Here is a 17840-nt window from a genome sequence, read left to right on the forward strand (position 1 = left end):
GTAACCCGGTCGTTTATTGTATGTATTTCTTATCACTCGTGATTTCGTTAAAATTTGAAACAAAAATCAACGAGGCAAAGAGATTCACAGAACGCGGCTCCCCCCCCCCCCCAAAAAAAAACAACACAAAACAAAAACAAAAAAACGAAACCTTATTTCACAGAAGGGCATTTCTACGGTCCATTGATATAATATAAAGCATTAAAGCATTATATTGTTCTGGAAAGAAAGACATTCCCTTACTTATTATAAATGGGATAAAAAGCTAGAACGTGCGTTTAAACAATAATGGTATTATTATATGTGGGTTAAGAGATGTAAAATAAAGTGATTATTTTCTTCCGCGACACCAGCTGCTTTTTATATATTTATTAGAATTTTTTAATGAAATGTACAAATAGATTGTAAATGTGGGTTTGAAGAAACCTTACATTCTAACACGACCCGCATTTTTCCCTATTGAACATAGAAGAACCGAAAGTGTGTGTTATTATGCAATAGAGTCACTGTTTGACGCTCTATATTTAGACATGTGACGTAAATCATTATACATGTGACGTAACCACTATAAAATCCGACGCGCTGACAATAAGTACGAAACAAATCAGGCGCAGTTTTGCTTTATAGCAGGAACGGCAGCATTTTTTTGTTTATGTCGTGTTTAGAATCGAATAATATATCCAAATCGGTGATTTTATCGCTGGATAACATCACTGTTTGTCGTTCGGATGCGCATCATTATATCACTCGGGCTACGCCCTCGTGATATAATTCCTCGCATCTGAAACTCCAAACAGTGATGTTATTGAGCGATAAATCACAGTTTGGGATATATTATTCTTAAATAACCTTTTGCAAGGAGAAATCATTTGTTTTTTTTTTTTTTTTTTTTTTTTTTTTTTTTTATTTTCTTTTAAATTATTGCTTGTTAAAAAGTGTATATGCTTTAATACTTTCTTGCACCCATCTTTCAAACATGTGCAAAAGCTCAATTTATCTTTAATGAAATGTTTTTGTTAACAACACAATGTCTAATTTGTTTCCTTTATATCCATACATGAGCATGAAAGATTTATATTACATTCAGAGAGGTGTTCACGTGCATTAACCGAAATTGTACAGTATCAATTATCTTAATTAAAACATATACCGAGGTGTATTTGCCCAATTTTATTTGAACGCTTAAAAATTAGATTGCTTACTATAGGACTTTTTCCTGCTGGGTTCCCTGATGGGTGCGTTTCCGGTGACCATGTGTGACTCGGTAGTGACGGGCTATGTCGCTCTACCGTTGTATTAATATTTTTGTAAGAAATATTTTATATTGTCTTTATTCCAAGTAATTCTCTAGCTTACCCAGTATGTTAGCAATAATTATTTTGATAACTGAACTATATTTGTGTTGTTGTTATTTGGACGGTAGATCTATTTCGAAATAATAACATTGTGCATAGCATTTCCTTTGTCTGAATACAACCAATTGTCACCAAAACCATTGCAAAATCAGGATGTGAGTCAAATTTTTAATTTTGTTAATATTGCTTTTGAATTGAAGAGACGGAAAGCTTTCTGGTTTGGTACTAAAAGGGGCTTAAAATCCTTGCTCCAAACAAGTGGCTCCAAACTCCTAACTGCTTGTTTCTTCTTTCGTTAGGTAATGATGTGCTAGTGTGTATATTGCGACTCGGGTGACTTCCATTTCATTATTTAGTTCAATAATTAATTGGAATTTGATATGTGAATTGATGTTCACTAAATGCAAAAACTACATTATACACAAAGTAAATTTCCGTAAATTTCATTTGTACTTGAAATGCAAATCACAATAGACATTTTAGTTTTGTTTTTACGTTGATATTTCCTCGTATTTTAATATTTTGTGTGATTTTGAAAAAAAAAAACGAAAGACTTGTAAATGCATGTTGAGTGCTCCTAGATATCAACCTTTATTTCTGAATTTATGTTCCGTTATTTTGTTTATCTTTGTTCTCTTTTTTGTGTTAATTGCGGCGTAGCTGGTTGACTGAATCATTTTAAAATTATTTTTGTCAACAGGTTTGCTACTGCATTTAACGTCTTTACTTGTATTAAAGTCACGTAACAACGTAAATTTTAAAATGTGTACCAGATTTTATTTTTATCACACACCCGTGCCGATTTTGCGACTCCGTTAATATGGTATTGCACGGCCGTGCATATATTTTGACGTGACGTCATTAGCGTTATACACACATAGTGTAAAGAGCGCTAAATGTTAGCGTTATACTATAGGCGCGTCTATGAAATATGACTCTTATTTCACTTTAAACGGTCTTTATTTTGGGTATGTGATAAATAGAATATTAAATTCATGTAAGTTCAATACTGAATTTATTGCAAGAGTTGAATAAAATAATATTATGCTCGCAAGAGGCTCGAATAATATAATTTTATTCAACTCGTGCAATAAATTCAGTATGGAACTTACATTCATTCAATATCCTCTATTTAATGTTCTATTAATTCTAATAGCATGTTCTACAGTCAGAACTTTTCTGGGAAATGTTGAAACTTATATTGTAAACATTCACGAAGAAAGCACTAGAATCAACTATTTCAAATGCAGATTTTATTTTGTCTGTGCAATTGCTTCCAGAATAATAAGGGATAGATAGATAGATAAAAAAAATATTTCAAACTTAACCACTCCCAGCTGAAATTGTCTGGATCCACTCATATATGCATTGACAAAGCTGAGAAATCTCCGAGAATGCCATACCAATTGTATTATTCTTTTCATTTTTGTAACGAAAATTAGCATCGTATTAGATTCACATTATTAGCAATATTAGATTATTTCTGTATATCATGTCAATGCTTAATTATTGTTTCGCATTTAATTATAAAATTACATTTAACTCACTTAAACACCCACCTTATTAGCACAACTTTATTAGCAACGAAATTATCATATATATTCCATACATTAAGTGCGCAATATTAAAGCTGAATGGTTCAAGTTTCTGATTCCTCATTTTACAATAGGGACAATCAATGTCCAATCAACCACAAAACAGCAAAGCTCGATCGCCCCCATATGACCATACAGTGTCTGTATGGGTTATAAAACGAAACACTATGACAAATTGTCATTTAAAATTAAAGTATGTCTTGATAACGTACGATTTAAAGCAGTTTGATATTGTGTGACGTGATATATATGTGACTTGAGATTCACTTTTGCATCAGCTGGATTATATATTACAAGTTTCTTATTTTCTTCTATAAAATAACAAAAACTAATATTTTGGTTAAAGTTTCAGTAAAAATTGTAAATTTGGGCCCGGGGGTTTGTCAGAAAATTAAACCCAAAAAAGAGTTTTAAAAATTTAAAAATTTGTTTTAAATTTTTTAAAAAAATCATAAAAATTTATTTTTTTTTTACCCAAAAATGTTGACTAATAATTATAAAAAATTATTAAACAAACTAAATAAATCTATTTCTGTAAATTTGCCCGGCAATTTAAATTTTTAAAGAATTTATTTTCCCAATTTTTGATTCTTATCCATAACCCAAATCTTTAAAACCAGTGGGCACAATTTTAAAAATTTCTAATTTAAAAAACGGACAAATGGACGGGTTTGGGTTTGACGGAATTTCTTTATACTATTTAAATATAACCCCTTTGACTTTTTAAATATTGCCGGTTTAAAGAACCGTACGTAAATGAATTTAACTGGGCGCCGCCCCTTTTATAAGCTTTGGTCCGTTTTCCACTAAACTAAAAAAACAATGGATGGAGGTCTCAGAAAGAGGGTGTGACCCCTTTTTTAAACCCAAAAAATTTCTTTCCCGGGGGCCGTTACCAAAGAAAACAATAAAACGGGAAACGGCAAGGGAAATTTCAAACTTTTCGGGATTTTTTAAACCCCCCTCTAATAAATTTTTTTCACAAAATTTAAATAATATGTTAAAACTATTTAAAATTCAATTTCTTGGTAAAAACAAACATTTTTTATAACAACACTTTTCAAAAAAATGATCTGTCTTCTATTTAAAAACCAAATTAAAATTTTTTGAAAGGCGGGGTGAGTTTCGACGTCCCAAAAAGGGGAAATTGGGTTTTTCAAAAAACAAAATTTGTTAAAAAAATAACAAAATTCATTTAATTCAAAATGACTTTTGGGGAAGTGTTCTTTTTTGGGGCTGGAAAAACTTTTTAAATAAAGGGGATTTCCCATTTTGGGTTTAAACGTTTCCTTTAAAAGAGTAATTATCAAAAAAACGTAAAAATCGCAGAGTCCACCAAGTTTTCAACAACAACAAACCAAAAAATTTTGCCTCCCAGAATTTTTGAAATTTTAAGGAGGAAATCATAAATTTCTGGAATTTAATTAAAAATTTAAATGATATTTAGGGTTTTTTCTTTAAGACTCCCCGTTAAAAAGGGGAAATTCCTAAAAATGTTTTTAAAAAATTTTCATGAACTTTTCCCAAAAGAAATTTTTTAACAAGCAAGAAATGACCCAACTGTGATTTCTTCCAAATTTTCCCCCAACCCCAAAAAAAAACTTTTTCCGAAGTCCCCAAAAAAAAAACATTTTTAACAGTTAAACAAAAACATAACCAAATGTTTTTTAATTTCATAAAAACATTTCATCATCAATTTTTAAAAACTACAAATATCATCAGCTTTGAAAATCCTCTTAAATTTTTCAACCCTGTCCTTGTGCTAATAATGATAATAAATGCCTCCTTCCAAGCATAAATTTAAAAGTAATGGAAACAACAATCAGTCAATGCATTTATATTTTCAGAATAAAATATATAAATTTTAAATACAGTCAACACTGTCTTTTCATGTAATGTTACAACTTTGAAAAATAAAGGGGTTTTGATTAGTCAATTTTTGCAAATGACAGTACCCATAAAATGATTAAATTTATAAAAAAGTAGGCAACCAAATTTATGACAGCAAACCTGTACTTTTTCAATGTACTTTCCCATAATAAAACAAATTTTTTTTTTTTATTAGTTTGCCAAAAATTTACCATGGATTGTTTTTTTTTTTTTTTTTTTTTTTTTTTTCCAAAAACTTAAATTTTTTATTTAAAAATCTTTTAAATCAAAGGATTAAAAATTCTGGAAGTGGGTTACCAGGTAACCCCTATCGCAATTATTTTCCCAAACAGGGTTTTTCCAATTTGACCTTCCCCGTAACATTTTCTTAAACCCACAACTTATTTATTGCCAAACCAACTTCGGGTCAGTCCAACTTTGTCAAACAAAAGACTTTTCCCTTGTCTTGCAAGTTGCCATCAAGTCTTTTCAAATAACAAAAGAAACGGTGAGGTATGGGGGAAATGCACCGACTTTTCAAACATGTTTAGAAGCTGTTTCCAGAAGAACCAAAAAAAGTTAAAAGAAAATCATGGGTGTATTGACCTATTGAAATTAGGGTTGACACCTTCTGTTTTTAGAAAAAGCAAAAAAACTGAACTCAAAACGCAAAAAGGTTTTTTGTCAGCCAGAACAGGGTTTTTCCAGTTTTGGGCGGCCCAAATTAAAATTGAAAATAATTTTGCAAATGATATATTTTACCTCATCTTCAGGAAAACCATTCCCCCCCCCGTTCTGGGGGGAAAACCCGGCCCTTTTAAACCCCTTGCCAACAATTTTTTTGCCGAAAAAAGTTCAGTGAAGTTTTTGAAAGTTAAACTTTGGGGGAAATTTGGTTGGGAGAAAAATAGTATCTCGAAACAACAAAACCCCCAAGATTTGCTGTTGCAAGTTTCAAGGGGGGTGGGCCCAAATTTTGGAAGCCTTTGGAATTTGCACTTTAGGAAAATTTTTTGGGAGTTTAGGGGCTTTTTGGGGCTTGAATTTCGGGGGTGTTACTTTTTCCATCAGTTTTGTAATTTTTTTTTTGAAAAAACAAATTTGAAAAGAAAATAATTTTAAAAAATAGTAGCTGACCAGAACGGGTTGCCAAAGCAAAAAGACCCCAAGGGTGAAACCCCAGTTTTCCCCGAATAGCCCGATACATGTATTTGGCCCTTTTTTAGGGAAGTACCTTTTAGGGAAAAAAAGGTTCAATACCCCAAATAAAATTCCCAAAAATTTTAAATTTCTTTTTTTGGAAGAAATAAAAAATTTCTTTGGTTTTTATTTAAAATAAATATTAAAATTAAAGGCTTTCGGTAAAAAACCTTTTAAATTCCCCCAGACCTTTTCCTTTCAACCATTACAAAAAATGGCATTTTACTAACATCAAAATTATCCAGACCCTTAAAAATTTTTTTGTTCTTGGGGGGTTTCCCCCTACTAAAAGGCCTCCCTAGCCATTTTATCATTCATACAACCCATCACTTGTAAGAACACTCTTAATCTCTATCAGATACATTTAAACATATCAAATATGGAGGGCCCTTTCCCTTTAAAAATTTATAATGAAATATATTTGGGGGATCTTTATATTCTCTCAGAATGGCATTCAGGGGATAATTAGTAAATTTTCATCCGGCATTTGTAAAATATGAAACTGTTCTCTCAGCAATCCCAACCGTTCTAGAAAATTTCTGTCCCAAAAACCTTACTTTTTAAGCCCCCTTCACCTGCTCCTCCCAAACATTTTTTAACAATTAGTGTGGGGCGAAATTCACAGCAAGTGTTACTTCAACCTTGTCAGACTTTGGGCTATATGTTCAGAAAATCTTTAGGTTAAATAGATAGAAACCATTACTTTCAAGAAAGCATCCTCCTCCCAGTTGTTTTAACTTTTAAATGAAAGGTATTTTTAAAACAAGTGAATTTTTTAAGTCCCAAAAACTCTTTTGAAAATGAATTTACTTTTACACCAAAAGGAAAAATAACTCAAAAAGGAAAAGTTCTTTTTCCCAAGGGGAAGACTTGAGAAGGTTTCCCCCTTGTTCAAAAGTTTGGCCCGGCATAGTCGACCAAATTTTTTAAAGCTTAAAAATTTAAAAAATGTCTTTTTGGTTTTTAATATATACCAATTTCTGTTTGATTAAATTTAAAACTGATTTTTTTAAACCCCTTTTTCATAAAGAAAATTGCTATGAGAAATTATTTTTATTGAAAATTTTTTTTTATTTTTAAAATTTCCAAATATATTTTCAGTTACAAAAATTTTCTCAAAGGTTTAATTTTTAATTGAGTTTTCCCCAAGGTTTGTTTAAAAAGAATCCAAATTCCTAATAAAAAAGTTCCCGAAAAATCACATTTACAAAGAGTTTTTTGGGTACTTTTTGCAAAAAACTAAAAAATTTTTATTAAACGCAAAAATAAACTTAACAAAATTTTTAAACCAGCTTAATTTTACCTTAAAAGCGCAACCTTAAAATAGATAAACAATATTTTTCTCTTATCAATCTATTTAAACGGTGCCAGAGAAACCGGGCCCAAACAATTTTTAAAGTACTTCATTCCCAAGACTTTTTGCAATTAAAAATTTTTAAAATTTTATATAATTTTAAAAAACAAAAATTTTATTAAAATTTTAAACCCAAAAAACCCCCTTAAAAATAAATTGTCACCCTTTTAAAAACTTTTACCCAAATTAATGGTAAAAACAGGAAAATTTTTGTAATTAAATACCCTTTTTGCCAGGTATTTTAAACTTAAAAAAAAAAGGAATCCCAAATTCCGGAGGATAACATCTGACCTTATTATGTGAAGTAGCCTGTCCGAATTAAATACATTTAGGTTTTATTTAGGTGACGTTCTGACAAATCAAGTAAATCGTCCCAAGACGCGTTTGACAACAACATATGGCCTTTCCATTTGAAGAGTTAATTTTGAGACATACGCAATACGGCGATTTGGGTGAAATAACCAATACTGGCTGTCCTTCGTGAAGAGATCTTTTCTTTGCTTTAAGATCGTAGTTTCGCTTTTGATAATTAGAATTGCTACGCAAATTTTTTTCTTGCGCGCTCATGAGTTTTAACAAAGACATCCTGTATTTCTTCGACATAAGCTGGTATGTTGGATGTTTCAGAATGTTCAGGTTTTCCTACGACTGCTTCAAACTGGGCATAATAATTTCACGCCCAAAAGACCATTTTTATTTGGACTATAGCCAGTACTAAGAAATTGTGTAGATAAAACAATTTCCCATCATTAAATTGAGGAAGAATTTTATCCCCAATTTTTTTTGGTTATTTTTAAGGCAATACATTGTAAGCAAAAGATTGGGAAAAAAATTCCTATGAATTTTTTAACTGTTTCCAAATTTGGTTCTTTTTTGGGCCGCAAAGTGCTTGTTTGAACTTTATCAATGCCCTAAAAAAACGCCCAAATTTTTTTTAAAAAAAGGGGTTTAAAGTAAAAGTACAAACCCTGGGTCTGTTAAATTAATTTTTTAATTTGGGGCCCAAAAAGGCCAAAAAAATTCATTTTTAACCCAAATACTTTGACAAAAAGGTTTTTTGATTCCTGTGGTAAATTTGGGGGAAACCCCCTTCCATAGTGGGGAAACCCAAACAAAAGAACTAAGGAAAAATTGTTTTTTGACTCCCCGGGAAAACCCCAAACAAAGGACCCCAAAAATGTCCCCCAAAAAATTTTTTTTTTCCATTGGCTCCCCCCCTACCGGGAAATTTGTTTTAAAAGGGGTTTTTGATGAAAGTTTTAAAGTTTTCGTGCTAACACCCTTTTATCCAAAATGGGGTGCAAAATATTTTTATTAAAAGTGTCCCCCCCCAAAACCAGGGAATAAAAAAGGGTTTTCTTAAGTCCTATACAACCTTTTTTCTTGCCTTTTGAGGCAGACGACGGGGTATCATGAAAAAAAAGTTAAAAAGTCATTTTCGGTTTTTAAATTCCCGGTAAATACAAACAATTTTTTTGGTTTTAGAATCTTGTAAAACTTTTGCGATTAAGGGAAAAATGTAGCACCCCATCAATTAAGGGTTAAAACGGGTCCCATTTCTCCAAAAAATGTCCCCAGAAAAGGGAAAATACCCCAAAATTTAAAACCCCATCCCCTTTTTGGCTTTCAAACCAATTTTTTTTTGCAGTTTAAAAAAAAGGTGGAAAATATTTGGGTTTTTTGCAATTTAGCAAAATTTTAAACTAATTGGATTTTAAAAATTTTTAAGTTTAAAAACCCCAAAATTTTTCATCCTTAAATTTTAAAATTTTAACCGAAACGTTTTCTGGGTTCTCTTCGCTTAAAATTTTTTTGTTTTGTAAAAATTAAAAGTAAATTTACATAAGAAATTTTTCACAATTCATCATCAACCCCGTCTGGGGCCCTTTTAAATTTTTCCCCTTTTCTTTCGCAAACCTTACACCGGGGCCCAAGGAGGATTAGTGCAATCTTTCATTTAAATGCCCTTTGAACCCCGCAAAAAGGGTTTTTCCCCAAACTTTTTTAAAAAATTATTAATTTTGGTTTCAAGTTTTCCCCGGGAAAACCAGCGTGCCCTTTTTTACCCGTTACCTTTTTTTAAACTGTTTTAATTCCCCTTTTTTGCTTAAAATTTTCTTTTCTTAAAATATTTTCTGTCCCTAAAGAAAAAGTGAAAATTTTTAATTTCTTTATTACAGCCAAAAAATTTTTTACGCGTTGGGAAAAATATAACGTTCATGTTTAATTTTTTAAAAATTTTAAACCCTATGGCGATTTAAAATTTTTTTTAGTCCATCTGGGATCTTTTGAAAGGAAATGCGCCTCACAAATAACCCTTTCCATTTGTTTTCAAGGATAAAAAACCAATTTCGGGAGATGGGGAGCCAAAAATATTGGGGCCAATTTTAAAAGGGATCTTTCAACTTTGAAAAAGCAACTTTTGGCTTCTTGGTTCCCAAAGAAACCCTAACGCCCTTTTTTGCACAGTTATGAAAAACCGGCGAGCAATAACAACCCCGCAAACCGGGAACATACCTGCGATAATAGAACAGAGTCCTAAAAAGCTACGCCCCTTTGCTCTTTGTAATTTGTTGCGGGCCAGTTTTTAACGCAGATAATTTAAATCGGGGGGTCGTAGCAAAACACTTTTCCTCGGAAACAACATGTCCAAGAAATTTTGTTTTCTTTTTGGAAAAGAAAGCACATTTTGACGGCTTTAACTTAAGATTAGCTTCAAGGAGAGAATCGAAGATGTTTCGTAATCTTTCAATACCTTCAGATATAACTATTAACTTTGGTAAATGAATCATCCATATAAAAGAAGTTCAGTCCATTGCAAAACTTCTTAGGACATCTTCCATTAGCCTTTGAAAAATGTTATGGAGAAGTTGGCTAAACCAAAAACGGCATTAACTGTCCACTGAAAAAGGGCCCAAAGGGTAGACAGAAAAAACTTTTTTGAACCCATCCCAGGGGCCATTTGATTGCCCCGAAAACCTTTAAAGATTTTCCCTAAGCTTACCATTTGGGGAAATTTTCTAAAAGCGTCAAACATTTATCAAAATCTAGGAAGAAAGGGTAAAGCCCCTTTTTTGGTAAGACCCATTCAAAAACTCTATAGTCAAAACAAAAAAAGGGAAATTTCCCTCTTTCTTTGAACCAAGAAAAACAGGGGGGCTCCCGGGGTGTTGAAATTTTTCAAAACACAAAACCCCCTTTTTAAAGGGATTTTCTTAATTTCGTCTCTTTTAGCCCTTTGCGTCTTTCAATAGGTTGTTTCGTGCCCGGGTTTTTGAACAGGTATAGAATTTCCAAATGTGAATTCTATTTTGGGAAAGCGGTTCATTACCCAAAATCATCAGAAGAAAGTGGCAAACACACTTTGATATTGAATAAGTAAATCTTTCAATTGTTCTGATTCCTTTTCCGACAAATGTTTTTTGAGCTTCTGTAAAATAATTCTTTTAAATGTTCTGGTAAATCTCTATGTATACTACTGTTTATATTATCAGTACTAATGTTTCTTATTTTGTGTTCAGTTTCTTGATCAAATAAGGTTCACAAAAACCAATAGTTTTGTTTTTCATACAAGGTCACATTATTTTCAGAACAATTAACAAAGTTAACACGGATCTCTTCATTCATTTTTCAACGAATTACCTGGCATGATACCGACATTATCAGAAGCAAGTTTTGTTGGTTCGGTTAGTCCATATTTGGTTAATTTGTCCGATCTATGTTAACCGAAAGCCATATTGCTGAATTAAGCTGGAATAAAGTACTCTGCATGAAATTGATTTTTCACTACCGATTCCAACATTTTAAATTTATTAGAATTTGTTGTTATATGACCCTCTTTGTAATTTATTTTCTTCTGCATATTTTAACAGAAAATCTTGACCTAATATACCATCATTGCCAATGTCACATATAAGTACAGACTGTTCAAAGAAATGTCCATAGAATTCAATTGTTAAAATGTTTTGCCTATTGTTTTGATAATTCCACCACTAGCATCATGAACAGGAGAAATAAATGGTTCAATTTTTGGTTGCTGCTCTTTGTCTATTTATTGTATGCGTCAAATGAAATAATTGTTACAGTAGACCCATTATCTATTAAAAATTCTATTTGTTGCCCCAATATTTTACCATCCGTAATATAAAATCCATTATCCCATTTTTTATCCAATATATGGCCTGTTCTTACAGTATCTGATTGAATATTAACTTTATCAGGCCTTTTCGTTTCGGTTGTCGACTCACGGCCTACTGGGTCGACAAGTTTACATTTCCCGAATTTACAGGTAAATTTGTAACATTCTTGCTTTGACTTGTTGAGTTCACTTGATGTTGATAATGTTTATATTTAGGTTTTGATGGGCAATCTCTATAAGATGGTCAGTGGCATTGCAAGTATAACAATGACGAGTAGGTCTGGGTCTTGCAGTTGGTCTTCTTTCAGCAGAATTGGCAGCAGCATGTTCAAGTCTTTCAAAGCCTTGAATCTAATTTTTGAAGAAGATTGGAAAAATGTTAATGTCAACACCAGCTGTATCAATAGCACGAACATTACTCCTAGAGCTTTTACTTGCAAACCTCGCCTATGATAGACTCATACCTATCAATTACTGCGGCAGCATCTTGCAAAGTGATGCAATTATTATCAATGCATCTACATTTCATTTCAACTGGTATCAATTTATACAGATGATTAAGTGCTATAGCATCTTGAGCTATGCTATCCAGTTGGTAAATATGCTTTCTTAGTGAGTTGGCGAATGTCATCACATAATGCTGTTATACTCTCGCCTTGTTTTCGCTGCCTTGCCTCAAGCATGTTTAACCATTTTCCAGCATGAATACTGCTACCAAATCTATGCTGCATCTGGTAAGCCAGTGTATTATAGTCTTGGCGCTGATGTGGATCTAGGCTCATGTAAAAGGTTCGAGCCTGGCCCCGAAGAGATGCTGCTAGAAACAGGACCTTATTTCTTTTGTCCCAATTACCCAACTCAGCACAATTTTCGAAGTGGGAAAAATATTCTTCCCAGGATTCGTCACCGGAAAACGCTTCAGGTTTTAAACTAGGCACATAAGCTCTTTGATGGGATACATAAGGATTAATGTCAAGGCTAGTGTCTCTGTAATCATAATTATTTTGTCATAATGGACATCAGATTGATAATGATAGTCATGAGGACGATTACATTGAATGTGATGTTTATCTACATTCTGATTGCTAGAATTAATATTGCGACCATATCGGTCAAAGTTATGAAGTCTATCCCTGTGTCTAGATAAGCTTCTATTATGGTGTACATTCGTAGGTTCGCCTATGGTAACTAGGTGACCTAACTCAAATAGTGACGTTTTTGAAAACAAATTTTGAGGTGGTGAACAACTTCTTGGACTAAAACGCTCTCTGTGATCTATGGTTAGGACTTGTCTGATATTGTCTAGAGCGGGATCTTGGCAAATGATTGTTAACAGATCTTCTCTGGTTACGAGAAGACCTATTAGACTGGTTATGTCTAATTTCTGACCTGGTAGTATGTACAGGAGATGTATTTCTCTGGTAACAAGAGGACCTTCTAGACTGGTTATGTCTAAAATCAATACAAACGGGAGATGACATTTCTTGGTCTACAGAAGCTCTACTAGACTGGTTACGTCTAGTTTTAGACCTGGTATGGTGAACAGGTGATGTGTCACTGTCAGAAACACGTGTTGATGACAAAACACGTTGTCTACGGTTACAAGAAGAGGCATCAGACTGGTAATGTCTGTTATCAATAATAATTGAACTGGCTTTTGGGTTTGGTGACTTTGTTATATCATTATCATGTTCTGATAAATTTTGTACTGTTACTGTATTTTCACGTTCACTGATATCATATAAGGTACCATTTTGTTTAGAAGGTATTTGTTCATTTGGTTCACTTTCAGAATCGTCCATTCCAGCTTTTATATTGAAGAAAACTTCAGGGTCAGAGTCATTTGTATCGGACATTTTCTTTCTTTTAAATACAGTTTATTTAGCATATGTGGTTAAAGTACCGCGTCATACACGTAGGTTGGTTAATAGTTTTATATAATGATTTTTTTTCTTTTTATATATAGATCTAGATTTATAAATTTATTAATAAATAAAACACATCTGCACAGTTCCAAAAAAATTGCGCGTATCAACTGATTACAAAGTCATGTTAATTTGAACGAGTTACAATAGCTACATGTACGTTTCACAATTTCACGTGATTCGCAATATCTTTATGACGAAAGATATCCCACTTCTGACACCAAAATTGTAATAGCCGGCGGTAGTCAGAATTACCAAGAAGAGTTTTAAAGTTAACAATAGTTTTATTGTTTAAACAATTCATAAAAATCTATTATTATTATACGAAGATGTTGACTAATAATTATAATAATTATTAGCATCTAAAAATAAATCTATACAGTAATAATATTGCAGACGATAATTTATTAACGAATTAATTCAATAGATTCCTTATCGATACTAATCTAATACCAGTGGACACAATTCAAACTTACTAATAAAAAACGGACATAAATGGACGGAATTTGGTTAGACGGACTTAACTTTAATACTATTAAGTATACTCTTTGACTTTTCAAATATTGCCGTCAAAGAACCGTACGTAAACTGAATTTAACTGTCGCGCCCAGGGTTTCTACTAGGAATTTTATTTAAGAGTCCCAGGGACTCGTGCTTCATAAAATATGAGGGTCCCAGAGAAAAAATGAGGGTTCCTAATCATTTATTACTTTAAAGTAAGGTATTAACTTATATATTATTGTCTAGGTTTAATTCTTTGCATTTATATACATTGTTCAACTACATGTGCATTTTTATTGACCTTGTTATCGATAAATAAAATGAAAAAATATAAACCATTTATCATTCATTGTTACTTTTATTTTTTCATTTCTTTCATTTGGGCTGAATGTTTGTGCAACCTGCATAAAGTCAAGATCTTTCACATCTGGTCCGACTAATTTTATCAATTGTTTAACTGCATACGGACAAATACATGTATCTACTATTTTGGAAGTTCAAACATCCATTTTCCGAGGCAAATGGATTACATTTTTTGGTTGAGACGCAATGGCTGCATTTCATATCCGTGGTCTTCTCGTTTTGGACGAGCACGGTAAGTTAACTTAGCCACTTTTCATTAAAATTGGGGGAGCAGCCGACATGTTTTACGATTTATTTTATACAAAAAAACGCATAGACTGGGACGCTTTTTTAAGGTCGACTAAATTCTAGTATGCGCCGTTTTATTCCGTATTAAACTGAAATTAATTGAAAGAAAGATAACTCTGCTCATTCAATATTAGAACCGTCTACCAAATTACGTCATTTCCTTTAAAGAAGCGGAAGGAATTTCCAAATGATATTTACGGAGGAAAAATTAATTTGCGTCCCCATGGACGCACACTTCGAGTAATTGAGGGTCCTAGGTTACTATTTTTGCGTCAAGGACGCAGGAAATGTGCGTCAATAGAAACCCTGCGCCCGTTTTATAAGCTTTGGTCCGTGTCCACGTGATCTAAAACAACCAATGGATGGAGTCTCAGAAAGAGGGGTGTGACCCTTTTAACCAATAAATTACTGTCCGGCGACCGTTAGCCAATGAAATCAATGAACGGTAAACGGCAGGAATTACAAACTACCGGTCATTTTCTGAGACTCCACTCATGATATAATGACTTTTACTCATCAACAGTAAGTAATATGTATGTAAAACTTATAAAATACAATGCTTGGTAAAATAACAATCATTTTGATATACAACACTATGACAAAAAGTGACTGATCTTCATATAATCAACAAAAATAGGTTACTGAACGGCGGCTGAGTTACAGACGCTCCAAATGGAACTTAGCTATTCAAAAGCAAAATCGTAAAATATAACAATAATTCATAATTTCAAGTGACTGTGAAGTGTTTCTGAGACGAAACAATATAAAGGCATATTTCCTATTGGTTAAGTCAGTCCTATAATGAGTAATTATCACATAAACGTAAAAATCGCAGAGTCACCAACTACAACAACAACAACAAAAATGTCAGCCTCCATGAATTTGTGTAAATGTAAGGAGGAAATCATTAAATACATGAGATTAAGTAACATAGTAAGTGATATTGTAGGATATTTCTTAAAGACTCACAGTTAACAAGGTAAATGCCTACATGTTTAACAATTTCATGAACTCTGCAACGAATTATACAAGCTAAGAAATGACAATCTGTGATTTCTTACACTATATCAGTGATTTTAGTGTAATATGATATATATCACATCTGCCATAAGTACGAGGTTTTTTCCTTGGACTCTAAAATTGTTAAGATATCAAATAAGTGGAATATCATGTAGGCCAATCCTTCACATAAACTTACTTTATTTCTTATCTTATGACACGTGTTTTCTATCCTAATGTATCTATGTATAGATATTATAAGTTCCTCTTAATGATTGACAGAAAGTCTTGAGAAACAGACATCACTGACACCACTCCCCTTTACCGTTACGTTACTGTATATGCTTTTATAAAACACGCTTGCACATATACTATTTGCTTAAAGCTGTAAAATTGTGGTGTGGTCCAATCATTTATAATCGATCAATTGGTTCAAGAAATATGTATTTCTATTTTCAGTCCTAAAAGAAGTATCATGGTATCTATATATATTATAACAAACTAAGATGCAATAGCCGCGGTTAAGTTATGATTTTTCAATCGGCTCACTATTAGTTTAACAGTTCTAGTGTCCCATCAGGACTAACGTAAAGATTAAAGACCATTTAAAGATGAGGTGGACCAAGTTTGGTGATGGTCCAAATATTCTTTCATGTTTTTAAATATTTTTCTATGACTTTGATGGCTTCTAAATGATCCAAATGTTATATTTTTGTCTATTAGTTAATTTCAATCCGTCGCTACATACTTCCTAAATGTGTAGTTAGGTAAACCTTTTAGAAACGACTGTTTGACGGTGGAAGACGAATGTTTGAGTAGAGTTACTAGTAGTTCTATGATGTAATTTTATCCAACACATAACTCCCTCATGGGCACGCAGCTAGCAGCGGTTTGGATACATTCATAACGAGGCTACAGCGGCTAAGGGTTAAAGCCAAATTAATAACTGTGAAAAAGTTCTTTTTTGGGTTATGGCAGAAGATCATCAGGTAGGCACCTACATAAAATTTAAACTTGAATTAAGAATGATAAAAATCATTTATGATACCTATACTAAAAACAGTTTATTAGGAAAGGAAATACCATAATTAATGATAATTCGATTATTAGAAATGAGTAATTACCTTATAATGTGTTGCAATGCTTTACCAAAATTGTATTATCAATTCACGCTTATGATACCTATTATTTATTCAAAACACACACGTATTATTGATTTTGACAAATGATATTCATAATCCCAAATTTGATGGATGCCACATCAAATAAGTTCTTATAAGTATCAACTCATTTTGATGGATGCCACATCAAAAGAGTTACAAAATACACTTGTATAGGTGGATGCCACGCCAAATGCATGAACGCGGACAAAAATTTCGGTTTGGTGGACAATAATATTCAAACGACATTATTAAATTGATGTGTCACCAATGAAAGCAGTTAAACAGATATTTATTGCTTTTATTCATATACATGTATATATTGATGAATTACATGCTAATAGAACCAATAAATATGGAAAACATTTTCAGTGATTATTCTCCGTGACAAAAATTCAAATATTCTATAAAAATCATACTCTGAATAAATATGTGGGGCCCATGAGGGAGTTATGTGTTGGATAAAATTGTATGATTAAGCTAGACTCACCTTCGTAGAAGGAAAGGCGAAGGTTGATCATAATTTTATCCTACACAAACTCCCTCAGGGCTCACACACCAACCCACAACCACCCGTCTATAACTAGCATTTTCATATAATATTTCAATTTTCTGTCAGAACTACATGAGTTATATTCTAAAATATGAATGTATCCGAACCGCTGCTAGCTGCGGCCAGAATCTGTGTGAGCCCTGAGGGAGTTTGTGTAGGATAAAATTATGATCAACCTTCGCCTTTCCTTCTACAAAGGTAAGTCTAGCTTAATATAATGTTGTGATGTAGGTTACAGGAAAACTTGTTTAGCTAGACACATTAAAGTAAAGCTATATCAGGCTCTCACCATCTTGGTTTGAGAGGAGGACCTGTATACGGATTTAGGCATTATATTACAATAATGAAGTGAGCCCACAAAATAGCCCAATCAAACTGAGCCCAAGACAATTTCAGTTTGGTCGTGTTGGACAACCTTCCAAATTTCCTTTTTTTCCTGTTATACACATACATAAATTGTTACCCTCAATATTCAACATTTACAATAGTTCCTGAATTTTTCAAACTGATGCTTATCACTCCAACATGTATATTGTAACG

This window comes from Ruditapes philippinarum, unplaced genomic scaffold (assembly GCF_026571515.1).
Source record: "Ruditapes philippinarum isolate M1 unplaced genomic scaffold, ASM2657151v2 ctg19127_1_1_1_1, whole genome shotgun sequence".
NCBI classification, from domain to species: Eukaryota; Metazoa; Mollusca; class Bivalvia; order Venerida; family Veneridae; genus Ruditapes; species Ruditapes philippinarum.